Source organism: Athene noctua, chromosome 2, assembly GCF_965140245.1.
Source record: "Athene noctua chromosome 2, bAthNoc1.hap1.1, whole genome shotgun sequence".
NCBI classification, from domain to species: Eukaryota; Metazoa; Chordata; class Aves; order Strigiformes; family Strigidae; genus Athene; species Athene noctua.
Window position 1 is genome coordinate 49,076,174 of NC_134038.1, and position 14,744 is coordinate 49,090,917.

Genomic DNA, 14,744 nt, shown 5'->3' on the forward strand with positions numbered 1-14,744 from the left:
AATTGTGCAAAATAATGGAAGTCTAAATTAAGGACTCTAACATAAAAGAATTAGAAGTTAAAAATGTAATTTTAATGACAGTCAACATGGTTTCAAGAAATGTATGGTTTGCAGACAAATCCCTTTCCTGTTGACAAGCTTATAATTCTGGTTGTTATAGACAGTCATGTTGATAAATGCATTTGACTTAATATCACATTCTGTTTGATTTAAAAGCTTTCATTGTAGGAAATAATACAGTCTATACTCAGTCAGTGTTTGGTAGTTCATAAATTAACTAATTGATTGGTACCAAAATGAAAGCTGTGGGTAGGGAGATATCAGTGTGTTGTAGCAGCTATGACAGGGCATAGCTGTTGTTGAGATAAGGTAGTTGTGAGTCATTGCATGGTGAGATGGGAGAAGCCTTACTGATCCCTGTCACTCCCCTTTTGCTTGGGAGCTGCAGTTATATGCAGGTCCTTCCCTTGATCCCTGACAGAGCCGTGCTGTTGTTATGCTTGCCATGTACCTTGTTGATCCTTATCTTCCGACTTGACTTCTGAACTTGATCTCAGACCTGCCTCATCCCTATGGACTTCCCAACAATCTCTGGGCTGTGGCTGACTGATACCATCACTGGACCTGCTCTGCTCTTCTTGCTGGGGTATACTATTGGGCTGCTCCCTGCATGGATGAGGGCACTGCCATGCCAGTCGTGTTCTCACCATTGGCTCCCAGCTCCTTGAGCCCTGCAGCACAGCTGTTCCTGCTGCTCCCTGACATGATGTACAAATTGCTGTTGATCAGTTTCTCTAGAGATTTGCTCCTGACATAGTGTTGCCCTGGAGACTGAAGTTGTTGTCTTTTTCTCTAAAATTGTATAGGTTCTATTATCTCCTTTGCCTATAAAAATGTATAGGTTACATTTCTTTCAGTTAACATTTATTTCAGTTCCACACCCTATCCAGGGGGAGAAAGAATGGGACTGTTTTTTGTTTTGTTTTGTTTTGTTTTGTTTTCTTTCTAGTTAGTTTTGCATCTTTGATCAAAATCTATAGGTGACCAAGAAATTGCAGATATACTTGATACTACTGCCTTTTATTGCAGCTGTGATTAAAGGGATTTCTTGTGGGATGAGAGAAGGACAGAAAGGTAGGGATAAAGGGAAAATATAAATAATATCTAAACAAGAACAATATAAATGAATAAACATATGAGAAAAAAGAAACCAAACCTAGCCATAGGCAGTTATTTTTTTTAATGTAATGGATACTATCAATGAGCTGTCATCATGGGGAACACCTATGTAGGCATAAAAGAAAAGCAAGCAACTTTTCTTGGCATAAGAAAATTACTGATGTCCCTCACTTTACGAAATACAGCTACTGAGGTGGTCTCTGGCAGTGTAATAATGGCTACAGCTCCTGCTGGAGGCAAACTCTACTGCTTAATGCTGTTATTCTCGGTCTCATGTCTTTGGAGACACCAATCAATGAGGATTACTTTGATACCATAAGCTCAGTATTATTGTACATTAATACAGTAATGGTACTGTATCATCTTTTCATGTCCTCAGGCAGCACTGGGGAGCTAGAGCTATATAGAAATAAATTAGAAGTGAAATTTAGATGCAAAACTAAGCAGAAGGCAAAAACCTCCAAACAAAACACGGGAGAAGCTAGCTACAAACAACAGACCCAGCAGAGGAAAAGTAAACCACCTACCTAACATTTAAAAGAATCTCAAAGGAGAGACATACCAGTCCAATTACTTGATGTACTTCAAGGAGATGTTAGGCAACCAGTGTGACAGACTCAGTGGGAGACCCTGAATAGAGCTCTGTTTTATATTACTATTCCTTTTTTTTTTTTTCTTTTCCTCCAAACAGCACATTGATTTTAGAGTATCAGAAAAGTAAACTGGAAGAAAAAAAAAATATACAAAGACATTAATCCAGTCTGGGAACAAACTTTTTCCTAAGTAATTTTATTGGTACTGCACGGTCTTTGGCGGGCTTTTATTAGTTGACAGGATAATTACCCCACTAGTGGAGAACTGGATCTGCTAATTGCCCACTGTGTCCTGCATTCTTTGACAACTCTAACCCCAAAACCCGTGGAAGCTTCTGAGGGTAGGAATGACCATTGTATCTGGCTCTGTATGGGCACTACCTCTGATTGTATTGAGGGGCTCCAAACCATGGGATCTAACCAAACAAAACATGATTAGAGTCTTACAAACTCAGGAAATCATGCTAGTCAGTCCAGTCTCAAAATGATGTTACAACTGTATAAAGCAGAGTACAGAGTAACATACATTTTCAAAAATGTGCACAGGATAAAGTCATGGGGTTGTACTGGAGTGGATCAGCAGGGCTACTTCGTGCATGGAAGCCATGCTGAGGTCAGCATCTTTCAAAATCCCAACAGTGATTTCCTGGCTGACATTTATTGAGTATATCTTCATTATATATTCTTAAGAGAACCACTGAATTATGCAGTCCTGATGCCTACACTTTTCTGCTTTTTCTTAAAAAAAAAAAAAAAAAAAAAAAGTCTGTCTTCCAGTAGTGTGTGTAATGGTTTCTTCATATAAATGAGCCAGGTCACATAATAACCCATTTCTTCTCCTTCCACATGGCACATATCAATGAGACCTCAAATTCTGAGAATGGTTTGGAGCTACACATGAGCTTATAAACTGGCCCGTACACACATATTGATTGGTCGAACTGCTGCTGCTGAACTGATGACTTATACTGCCCGCCAACTTTTCTCTACCTTACCTTGGGTTTCATAAAGCTTGCAGAAACGTACTGTCTTTGAGACTTTTATGACACTTTCAAATATAATTGAAATTGGCCAGTAGGTCCAAGAACCATTGGAGCAAAAAGAAGTGGAAGAAAATCAAGTACACAAATAGTGCATGTGCATATTTAATAATCCATCTTTCTAAAAATATGGCATAGACTCTCAAAATGTAGATATGGAGAGGCTTAACAAAGCAGTGTTTAAAGTTTTCCAGCTGAGCATCATCAAACCTGGCTTTCATGCTGGCAGCTTAGAGGCACTAATCTTGGTCACATATGTGCTGCATGGTATGCTTTTATATGTCTGTGACTGTAAATTTTATCTATTCAAATACAGACATATCTGAGATAGTTTAAATTAACTAGTTTAGGTAGCAGTAGAAGTAGGTAACAGTAGAAGTACAACCATAAAATCACACAGTTACATGTGGGTAGCCACAGCTATGTAAATCTCCAGTAGCTATTCACTGGAAAAAAACTTTGTGCTAACAAAATGGCATGTTGTTACTTGTACCTGAGATATTAACTTACACTGCTGGTTAAACACATCATCAAACACAGACTGCATGATGTTTTCTTAAGTGCTTCCTCTATTGTAATTGTTTTCCAACTGTCAAAATTAGCAGCAGTAATTATGCCCCCAAAAGTCTCTTCCGAATACACAAAATGCACAGTACTCATTCCCATGTGGTTGCAGGAGACCCACAGCAAAGTAAACTCTAGATGCCTCCTAGGCAGTTGAACACTTCTTATCCATGTGTGCATAGCTGGAGTGGTTGCTACTGGTATGACTAGTTACAGCGGTTCACAGCTAAAAGGAAATTTGAAAGTCCTATTATTTAACACTTACTCAAAATAAAATCTGTTCAGCATGAAAAAAAAAAAAAAAGAAATAAAGTGAACATTTCCTGAAGGAGAGGAAGGAAAACATACATAGTGGTTTAAAATTCCCTGGGTTTAAGACCCAAGAGAGAATGGACACTCCCTCATCTGTGCTAGTGCTCCTTCTAACCTGCTGTGGTTTTGATACAATAGTGATTTATTTTGAAACAGAGATTCTGCAACTGAGATTACAGTTTATTATAATCCTCTAATAAGTTTTCAAAATTTCAGAACTTTAAAAATATTATTCTATAATCTCAGTTATCATTTCACTTTTCTTCTACTAACTGTCTTAATGCTGCTGTCCTTTAATTTTTGGAAAATATGAAGAGGTTCTGAACCATTTTCCCATCAAACCCAACAAGCTGAAGCTGTGAACAGCCTCCACAGGTTCACTGACTGTTTATCAAGGGATACACAGAAACCATCACTCCTCTGAAGAGAATCCAACTGCCAGGAGCAGGTCAGTGAAATAAACATTAGGGAAGAAACCTCACAAAAATCCAACAAACCCACTGAAGTGAAATATGATTTTTTTTTTTTTCCACTAAACTTCACTGTTCTGATCAGTTGAGTTTCTGCAATGGTGATGTAGAAAGAAAATGGGAAATATAAATCAGTGCTGAAGTTGTGCTGCTATGCTTAGAAGCCAGTGTGTTAAAGCCACACTGTCTGATGACTTAACTAGTATTCTAGTTGTGAAGTTGATGTTTCAACAACATTAATTGGATCTCTGCTTTAGAACAGATTTTATGAAAATTATATTTAAGGTAAACCAGTTGAATATTTACACTCTTAGTTCTTGCCCTTGAAAGAAATATTCTCGAATGCTGATGAAAGACAGAATTTGTAGTATTGTTTTAAGAGAATGACAAACATGAAAGAGACATGTTTAATCTTTCTCAGGAAATATGCCCTAAGTTACATTATAATAGGATCTAGAAACCTTGAAATGGAATTACAGCAACTTGATGTAACAGAGAGCGACAGATAGAGGTCAGGTAGCATGTTAAATGCAAGTAAGCTTCCCTAACACTTGTCATCACAGGTGTGAGAAAATTGATGTGTTCATTTATACCACATTAACATCTGTTGCCACACTCCTTAGAAAAAAATCAAAATCAGTGTATAAAACTGGGTGATTGTATGTGACAACTTAGAAAATATTTGTCAGCTTAATCGTTGTCCTATACAGAGCGTGAAATTTACAGAGTAGAAGTTGAAATATGCCATGCTGCTGATTCTGATCCTGATATTTACTGCAAAAAGCAGAAAAACAAAGAGTAGGAACAACAGCAAACAAAGAAATAAAAAGGAAGACATATAAGGTACTTAAACCACACGGCAACTGGAAGCCTCGAATTTTAATGGCGCCATTCAGTTTTGATGTGTTTGTTGGTGATCTTCAGGGTCACAGAGTTCTCTCTCTTGTCTTCCTACTTATGTTCTTAAGCTGTGGGGTTTCCAACTTACTTTTTAGGACCTGCTCTGCCCTGTACATGACTCACTTTTGCTATTCTTGGAACAACTCCAGATAAAATACCTATTAGATGACATAGTTATAGATAACATGGACTTTCAGAACCAGTGGAATTGAAAGCCATTTAGAGCTGGAATAGATGCTTATTTCACTCTAGCAGCAGACATGGTGGGGCCCTCAGTTTTGGATTCTAAACCCTTGCCAGGGTAGTCATACCTTATCAGTGAGAGATGATAAAATAATGGAAGGGAAAAAAAGGGGAAGGTGAAGAGAAACAACTGACCTTAGCTAAACTGAACACATTGGCTTGACAGATTTCTGAACACTGTTCAAAACACTTTGTTTTATCCCAGTGTGGCTGCCCTCTCAGAGTCCTTTGTGAAAAATTGGTGGTCATTCATTTAGAAACATTTCCAGACATTGACTCAGAAGTGTTGGCATTGAATATGTCTAAACAAAGGGGGTGGCTGTGTGAAAGGAGAGAGGATGATGGTTTTCTTCTGCTGTAGGATACTTTGTGATGTGATAATGAGGTGCTCTTTTTGTATTAGGCCATAGTACCATGTAGGTATGAGGATTTCACACACCACCAAATTTCAAAGAACTGTTTTCAGTATTCCAGGAAATTAAGTGATGGAACAAGGCTTTTTACTCAGTGTGCATTCTCCGCTCCCACACTGTACACCTCTAATGCAATTTACCAGTGAATTAAGCATAAGATGTGATTTATCCCACCAACCTAATATTTCATGTTAGTCAGTGGGGTGACTGCTTTTACAGCTTAGCTTTATAATGCCATTATAGTTGAGCACACTTCTGCCTTAGCACTATGCATATGGGGGTCTGTTTTTGATATGTGCCTGTAGTTCTTATTAACTTCAAGGACCAAATTCCTCCTCAGTGCAAGCTCCCTGTTGTAAATAGAGTTAAAGCAGGATTCTTTGGCCCTTATGACTAAGATTTTGCTGTCAGCTTTTACAGAAACAAAATGTGCCAAGGGGACATAAATTTGCACAACTCCTGTTCACAGCACATATCAGTGGAAAATGGGGTGGGTTAGCCCTTTCTATTTCAGGATGCCATGTTTTAAAGCACAAGTTTTGCCTTTTACAGTAGTGTATGCAATCTATATTAAATGATATTGTATGATATAATCATTACTTGAAATTACTTTTGATCTCCATGTAACTTGGATTCCATTCAGGAAAAAATCCCAAATTAACACAAAAGAGAAAGAACATTCTCTATCCATGAGTTACTGTCACTGTGGTTGTAGGCAAAAGGGTTATCTCGTGTTTTCTTCTTTCTAATTAGTTTCTATAGAATCAAGGATTACCTGTACTGTAGTTGATCTTTCCCTGAAAATGGCCACATGTTATTTTTAAGAGGAAGAGGTGGTACTGACTCTTTTTATTTTCCTATTTGCAAATCTGCCCAGATTTATCTTCACAACCATTACAGGCTGCACGTAGACAGTCTGTAACTTTTTCTGATCTCTCATGCACCATGACATTTTACATTGTTAGGTAAAGGTAATATATTTTGTAGACTGGTGTAATATTGTTGTGGTTCTGAACATGACTTCAGCACACTGCTGACATTCAAGAAGGATGGAAAGTTTCCACACTGTCCATGCTCCAGTCATTTTTTTAATCATTACTGCAGCCCTATCTCCTTTTATGTGTGTTATGGTTTATTTTGTAAAAGCTATCTGTAGTATATTGGAATTGGATGAAAAATAACAGTGTGCTAGTCATGAATTTCCCACCGATCAGAACCTATCTGCAAGCATCTTGGAATACCAATTTCAGGGCTATATTTTGCTACCGAATTTTAAAAGACTAAAACACTTGCTTACAGAGTGTGATATGACACAGTAAGAGAGAAGGTCACTTAATGTTTATGAAATTATTATTTATGTTTATACAACTGCAAACAAATTACTGGGTCCTTGGATTTGTGGAAAAAAATAAAAGCTACAACTTGCAAAAGTCTTTCTCCAATTTAGATAGAGCTGTGAAGAGATCAAGGTCTCAGACAGGCTAACATCTTAATGCCTTATTAAGAATCAAAGGGTAGAGAGTCTGATCCTCGTGGAAAAAAAACCCCAAACAAACCAGGTGGTATAGGAGACCAGATAAAATCTGAAGGGATTTTTTTGAAATTTCATGGGCTATGTTCTTTAGGAAGTCAGAATCGTTTATGACAGTATTTTCTATTACCATTACACTTAGGAAATAATTAATTAAAATTTGACAAATATGAAAATAAATTACTGATTTAAGTTATAGGAGGAGCAAATTTATTGGAATAAATTTGGATCACTTAACTCTGTGAAAAGAGCTTCTCATCAAAATGTAAAATTAATTTTTTAAAAGGACTTGTTAAATGAAATAAAACAGATTAGGAAGTAAAACTGATGGGTAGACAGAACAAAATTAGTAGGAAAAGTGACAGGAAAGAAGTGGGGAAGGAGGAATTAAAATATGAAGAGTAAAATGGAGAGAAAAGAGGGAAGAACAGAAATTTTTAAAACAGGAAAGAGTGTGAAAATTAGAACAAAAATAAAAGAGAAAAAGCAAAGACTGGGATGCAAACAAAAAGAAAGTAGAAGCTAGAGAGGTTTTCCTTCATGGTTCCTTATACAGTATGTGGGAAATCTGATGTATAGAGACAGACTGGTCTTGCCCAGCTGCTATTTCCAAATATTTACTAATGAGTGCCCAGGAATGAGGGAGTGGGTCTGTACCTCCTACGCGTCCCAGAAAGCTGGCCAGCATGGCTAAAATGGGTGTAGGGAAGGACTATGTACAAAAAGTCTTGAAGTGGGCCAGAAAGACCATAGTCTGGCATTGAAACTCCACAGTGATGCACTGTTCTCACCCAGTAGTAACGAGTCTATAATTCATCCTCTTAGAGATACACAACGGTCACAAGTAAGGCTGGAGATAATCCTAAAGGGAATTAAATACCCAATGTCAAGACTAAAGGGAAAACAGCAAAGACAAAACATTAGGAACACCAATACTTTTAGTTTACAGAAATTCAGGCAAACCTAATATGAAAATGTCAGGCGGGAGAATAACTTTTTATGTTTTCCTTAAAAGGATAAACTTATGTGAATGTATAAACTGGAAGCTTTGAAAAGCTGTATCTCCTCTTCCATTTTTCCCCCTTTTACTGCATATTTTATTTTAAGAAATGACTGTGGGGCTTTTAAATATACATATAAACTGCACAACATAACTTCAAATGGCCTCTGAAATCAGTAAGGAATTGTACAGTATGTTGTCATTTTCTTTTATTTCTCTCAATTTCCAGCTTCACTGGATTTTAACAAGAGTCTTAAATACAAGGATAGCATAACAGGACAGCATGGTTGTCAAAGTCTCTAAATCTCAGGCATCCCTCCCATGCAAACAATGCCATCTTAAAAACCCCACCTCAATCATATCCTTCAACTAAATTAAATATTGGTTTGTATTCCTCTGGTAAATTAATGCCTTAGCTTTCCAAATGCGTTCTTTAATAGGAGTCAGTCTTACGTCTTTCCAGGGATCAAGGGAGGGAGGGAGGGAGGAAGAAGTACTCAAATATGGGACAAGTATGACCTACCTGCTTTGATAGTGGGTAAATGAAGAAAAGCATGTTCTGTTTTCTGAATACTGAGCACACTGCATAGCAGGATATCCCTGCAGGAGTTTTGTGCAATTTTGTTGGCAGCTTCAGGTCCCCAACCTGTAATCCCCAAATGTCTATATCTCTGCTTCTCCAGAGCTAGAAGACTGGTATTTGTTTACAAAGACTGCACATTAATCAACACATGTCATCACTGGGAGGGTTAAAGTGGCATTTGCTCTAAAATGCTCCTCTGCTGGTAGTGATTTTCATGGGTGTATGTCTGGAGATGACATTTATATCAGGATGTCTACTAGCCTTCCTACCTGCTGGAAAAGGGAACTGGGATGTAGAAATTTAGCCCAGAGGTACAGGCACTTGGTGCAGGGTGGTGAATCCAGAGAAATCTGCAACATCCTAATTCCAGCTGTACTCTTTGGGAGTTTTAAGTATACAAGAGATGTGGACCAGAAGAGCCAGGTGTTGATTTCTGACCTTGGTTTCCTTGCACAGTCTAATTTTCACATCAGTGGTTTTGGATCATGTTCATCTATTTCCCCTTGCTTCCATGCCAGCATAGGTATTTACTTGCTGTAACCTCAGCATTAGTTTGCTTTTATTATTTTATCTAAAATAAGAAAGTTTCTGTGGAAGTTATAATTCTTGCTATAATGAAATTACTTCCAGTGACATTTTACCTGAAAGGGGATTTGAGTTTAAGAGGATTGCGTGATAATCAAGAGAAAATATCATCTCCCTAGATTAGCTTTGTTTTATGAATGCTAAAACTGCTGGACTGTGGCATTTGAAAAGTCAGGTACAGTCAACATTTAGATGACTTGTTTCTGTGTTTCCCCGCTGAACCTATACATGGTTTCAAACATTTTTATTTCTTTTTTACCCCCCAGTGTTGGTCTCTGCTGACCTAGATGTTGAGATTGGGCTGCTGCTCCATGGGACACCATCCAAAGTCCTTACTGAAGGTACTCTTTGAAGAAGGCCAAGAAAACTGAGTGTCCTGCTGTTACCGACCCTCTGTTGGATACAGGTCCTGATCTCCCTTGAGAAATCCCAGTCTGACTGAAAGAGTCCCCATGAGTTAAAATCCCATTTCAAGAAAGGTTGCTCAATTTGTCCATAGTGCTTGAGTGCTGTGTTAAGCTTTTTTCCTGAACGGCATGTTCTTTAAGCTCATGCAGAGATGCCTGTCCAAATCAGGGCCTGAAGGGAAAGACAAGCAGTGAGCAAAGCAGGTAAACAGGTAGGCGTGCATAAGGTTCACCTGCATAAGGGTAGGTGAACAAAAACAAGCAAGGTTGCCTGCAAAACAGATTATGTGGAGCAGTGAGTGACCAGTTTACCACCTGTCTTGCCCATATCAGGTGGCAATTTTAAACACACATCTGGCAGAGTCTCCTAAAAAGAAGCCGCCTCCCACCAGCACCGTACTCTTCCACATTATGCTATGCTCTGTGGAGCTGCCTTGGATGTGGTACATATACCTTTATCTGCCCTGTCAGACAGACAAGTGAACCAGCAGATTAATTCTGCACAAGGATAGGTTAATGAGAATAAGGATGTCAGATGATCTGTGAGCCCACTGCTGGGACAGACTCCTTGTGCCTTCCATATTCCCAGTATCTGCCCTTAAAGACACCAGCTATGCAAAACACAGTTTCTAAGAAATACCTGTGCACAGGTCCCTATGATAGTCCACTAAGATTATTTTGGGTATTTGACTGACATTGCAGGCTGGTATCAGTTTTCTTTGATAGCTCTATCATGTTAGATAATGCTGTAGCTATATTGCCATATTGGAAGGATTTGCAAACACTGTAAGCTTTTACTCAAACCCAAGGAAATTTCTGGATAAACCACAGATAGCAGTACTGCCTGCTCTTGACACTTTAGGAAATGAGAGGGAATGTTTACATATTGCTGGCTTTTGTTAGATCCATATCCCACACACGCTGTGGAAAATACATAGCCAAGCAGATTTGCTGCAGAATGTGTAGTTGTCACTGATGAAGGTAAAAACAAATCAGGGGTGGAAAGGTGACTGGATGATGAAGGTGCAAAGCAAAATGCATATAAATAAATTTTTTTAGGTTTTATTTGTGCAGGTTATGAACTTCAGATTTACAGGTGATTATGTGTTTCCAGTAGTGATGCATCTCCTAGGCAGTGGAAAAATGGAATTTCTATCCTATAAATTGTTCCTCAGGATCTGTATTTCAGTGCACAGTTGTCAAATACACCCACATACATAAACAGGGTTAAATAGTCTGAAGAATTTTTCTTTAAAGCTTTTTTTTTTTTTTTTCCTATTCATCTTTAAACCAACTAATGCAAGGTAAATTAATCTTTAGCATCTTTAGAAACAAAAAGCATAGTGGTATTTAATGAGTATTTGTCAAGGTATGTGACTAGATTTCCAAACTGATGCTCAAAAAGCATGCCACAGTGAGGGTATGCTCCTTTTTTATATTATTTTTCCATATACCTAACTTAAAATCTGTTTCCAAGAGACTAGATGGTAAATAGGAAATTTATTAAATAAAAACTAGGAGAAAACTGGCCTAAATATGTTCTTTTGCTTCCTGTTTGGAGACAGTTGTCCCAGATGTAGTATCAAAAGCCAACAAACAAAGCAGATATGGGAAGTAAGATGATGGGTCAGGGATCTGTATCTAACTGTTCTGAAGAATTAGATAGCTTGACCTAGAAGATCTTTGTGTAGTAGAGAACAAATTGTACCAAATACCAAGTAGATGTTCTGCATTACTATGAACTATACACTCTCAGTGAAAAATCTGCTTCCAACATGATTGCTAGATCTGTGCTGCTGAGAACTGGTTTGTTGCCAGTCATAAGAGACTTCAGTTCCACAGCTGTCTGGTCACCATTTTTATTAGACTACAAAGAATCTAGTGCGTGCAGCTGCTCTACTCAGATTACATGGTTGCCCTTTCGATAAAAAGAAAAATCTTCCTGAAAACTGGAAAGATTTGGAAGTGAGGTTTTGCTCCTATGATACTAGCTATTGTAAAATAAAGAAAATAATTGATGGGTAAATGTGTCACACAGAAGATATAAGAACCCTCCTACATCATTGTATCTGTTAGAGAATTTTTAAAATACTTTACAAATAATAACGGACTACATAAATGTTTTGGAAACTGGCTCCAAAATGGTGTTGATGTAGAGCACTGCAAGTAGAGTTGAGAACTCGCCAACTGGATACTAAATCCTAATTACATGTACTGATACATATTAATCCAACAGTATACTAGAAAATTTTACGGGTTTCAGTGATTTTTTTAAATTATAAGGATGATCTTTGGCCATCTGAGAATTTCAATCAAAGGGAAAAAAGCAGTCTTTTATGAAAAATAGTTCATACTACTGCAATGAGTCTAAAATACAGTTGGAAAAGGTCATGGATATAGACATGCCAGTTTACTGATTTTAAGTGAACATCATTTTGTAGTTTGTTTCAGAAGGATTTTATTTAAATTTATTTTTGAAATTAATGATGCTATTGCAAAATAACAGAACTTCCAAGAGACTTCATTTAGTCTTGGATGTGAACACTGGATATTATAGCTATTTCTTTGTAGTGCAACTATTTGGCACAAACGTGAATTTGTCTGTGGTGTTGTTTACTGAATCATTACAAGTTTTGTTGTGAGGCAGAGGTATAACTTTTTCTGCCTCATCTGTTCTGTGAAGGGTAATATAAATGGTACTACTCTGACCTTTTTAGTATTCTGTAATTTGATTCGCTTGCCATTCCTATCCTCTTCTGTTTGTAACCTCAGCAACCTGTGACTAGAATGGACACTCAGTCAAAACATGGAATACTGAAAAGGTCACAGAGGCAGAATTTACTGCATCTGCTTCTCAGGACACACTGAGCAGTAAAGTAGTAGTACCTGGTTCTGATAATTTGTTTCAATGAGGATTGAAAAAGGGACAATCTAGCGTCCTCATGATAACATCTCCAACAGGAAAAGTTCTGTCTGTACCAATATGCATGTTATAATGGTGAATAGAAATCAAGGCATGACACATACTGCTTCTTTAATTTCGTTCTTTTTAAAACAGCAATAAAATCAATAAAGCATATTTTCAAAGTTTACTGGCCTTTAAATTATCTTTTTCTTTACTTCAGTTGAGTGGATAAGTAAATGAGATGGGAACTGCGCAGTCTATTAAAGTTTGTCAGGATGGAAAAATCATTGTGCAGCTAATGTAAAGTGTTTATAGTATGCAAAAAAACCCCTACTAAGGGTTTTCATTCTCATATATTCATGCTTGTAATGCCTCATCCTATAAAGTCTTATGTTTTGTGATTGTATACAAAACGTATTTCTCTGAAGGAACACAAAGATAGAAGCCTTTCATAGTGTTTTCCCATGTGAGTATGAATAGTTTCTTTTCTGCAGTGTAAACCCCCTCCCTCCAAACAATATGGTGTTGACTAAATTGAACTGTTTAGCTCTACAGAAATGCAAGCAGGGAAAAATTATGTCTGAGAAATTTGCCTAATGAATGAACTAAATCTAAGTCAATATTAGAGTCAAAGATTTTGTACGGTAAACATATAGACATTATAGCACTCTTTTATTAGCTGGGAAAAATATGATCACAGAATCATTCAGGTTGGAAAAGACCCTTGGGATGATCAAGTCCAACCATCAGCCCTACTCTACAAAGTTCTCCCCTACACCGTATCCCTCAGCATCTCATCTAAACGACCCTTAAACACATCCAGGGATTGTGACTCCACCACCTCCCTGGGCAGCCTATTCCACTGTCTGACCACTCTCTCTGTGAAAAATTTTATCCTAATGTCCAGTCTAGACCTTCACTGTTGCATTTTAAAGCCTTGTTCTATTGCTAATTAGCTGTGAGAAGGCACCAGCACCAACCTCTCTACAATGTCCTTTCAGGTAGTTGTAGAGAGTGATGAGGTATTCCTCAGCCTTCTCTTCCTCAAACTGAACAGTCCCAGCTCCTTCAATCGCTCCTCATAGGATCTGTTCTCCAGGCCCTTCACCAGCTTCGTTGCCCTCCTCTGCACTCGCTCCAGCATCTCGAGATCTCTCTTGTATTGAGGTGCCCAAAACTGGACACAATACTCCAGGTGTGGCCTCACCAGTGCAGAGTACAGGGGGACTATTACCTCCCTACTCCCGCTGGTCACACTATTTCTAATACAAGCCAGGATGCCGTTGGCTTTCCTGGGCACCCGGGCACACTGCTGGCTCATGTTCAGCTGCTTGTCAATTAGAACCCCCAGATCCTTCTCTTCCAGACAGCTCTCCAGCCACACCTCCCCATGCCTGTAGCGATGCATGGGGTTGTTGTGGCACAAGCACAGGACCTGATCTGATATACATTTAAGTGAATCAGCTGTGGTGTGGTGCATAAGACTTAGGTGTTCTAATGTATTAGTTGTGTATGAGTATAGAAATGCTTGGGAAAACAATAAGCAGGTAATGTAAATAGTATTTTTAACGAGTGGATCCTTTGGAGTCTCTCAGTGCAACATTCAAGGTTGTGCTTCAAAGAGTAAACAAGGTTTAAGTGTATGCCCAGGCTGTGTCTACAGCAGCTGGAAGCACTTCTCTGCTTCCTGCAGTAGACGAGAGGGTAGTCCTTATCCTCTGGTATCCAGACTTATTATAGATACCACAGTATCCTCCCAGCCTCTGCATTTGCCTTTGTTTCCAAATGAAGTATGTGGAAGGAAGGTTTCCACTGAAGTCTCATTAACACACCAGGTGGGATGTGACCAGGAAACCTACTGAGGAAGCAGGACTTGGAGGTAATTCCTGAGTAGAGGTAAGAGTTATCTTGAACCTACAACTTCGTTACTTGATGAAAAATAAGAGCTTTGAAAATATGCCAAAACTCAGAGAGTGTTAAAGTCAGTAGGAGTCTTCCCATTCACTTCAGCAATATTGG